A 1,115-nucleotide genomic window follows, 5' to 3' on the forward strand; every position below is an offset into this window, starting at 1 on the left:
CGGGAGGGACCCAGCGGATCGGGACGGGGAGAGGGCACCAAGGCCGGACTATCGGGGGCCCTAGGAGCGTGCTGAGGACGGAGTCCCCCGGAAGAAGACTGGGGCAGGACCTGGAGCCCAGACTGCGGGGCAAGGAGTGCAGCGAAGCGGGAGCAAGCGGGGCGGGCTGGCGTGGAGACAGAGGGAAACGAGCCAGGGGAGACCACACGGCTAAGCAACGACCGAGGCGGACGAGCTGGGGTGCTCGGTGCCCGGCCGTGGATATAGCTCGAGGCAGCCGAGGCAGGGGACAGCAGTCTGGGGGGCGGACACCGGGACCCTGCCGGCTGCACTGGGCGGAGATGGCACGTCCCGCATTTGGAGCTGGTGCTGGGCTGAGGAGTGCGCGGGGGAGACCGGAGAAGAGGAGGAGGGAGATTCCCGGAGAGCGGCGCGTGGCTAGGAAGCGACCCGGGACAGAGCCTGTGAGCCAAGGAGAGGAGAAGCCACCAAGAGCGACAGCGAGCGAGCCGCGGGGATGCTCACGTGCCCCTGCCCTTCCCCGAAGCGTGCACACGCGGAGACCCTACCCCTGGCTCTCGCGGTCCGCCGGCTCCGCTGCCTGGAGCTCGGTCACCACCACGCTGTTCCCTTTAGTGGCTGCAATGGTCCCATCTCCCGGGAGGGGAGTGCAAATCTAGTCCCTTACCCCTCCCACATCAAGTTCCCCACAGACACTCATCTGGGCTATTCTGTCTCCACTCCTCTCCCAAGAAGTAGAAGATCGCGTCCGCATCAAGGAAAAACTTTATCCCCCGACAGCTATGCCGGGGTTGGACTGGGGGCTAAGACGGGTGAACTTCCATGGGGAAGATGCGCAGGGGTTTGAATACGTGCGATCCTAAAAAGTCTTAAAACATTACATCTCAGGCCGGGCGCGGTGGCTCAAGCCTGTAATCCCAGCACTTTGGGAGGCCGAGAAGGGCGGATCACAAGGTCAGGAGTTCGAGACCATCCTGGCTAACCCGGTGAAACCCCGTCTCTACTAAAAAATACAAAAAGCTAGCCGGGCGAAGTGGCGGGCGCCTGTAGTCCCAGCTACTCGGGAGGCTGAGGCAGGAGAATGGCGTTAAACC

This window comes from Colobus angolensis, unplaced genomic scaffold, assembly GCF_000951035.1.
Source record: "Colobus angolensis palliatus isolate OR3802 unplaced genomic scaffold, Cang.pa_1.0 Scaffold19, whole genome shotgun sequence".
Classification (NCBI taxonomy): Eukaryota; Metazoa; Chordata; class Mammalia; order Primates; family Cercopithecidae; genus Colobus; species Colobus angolensis.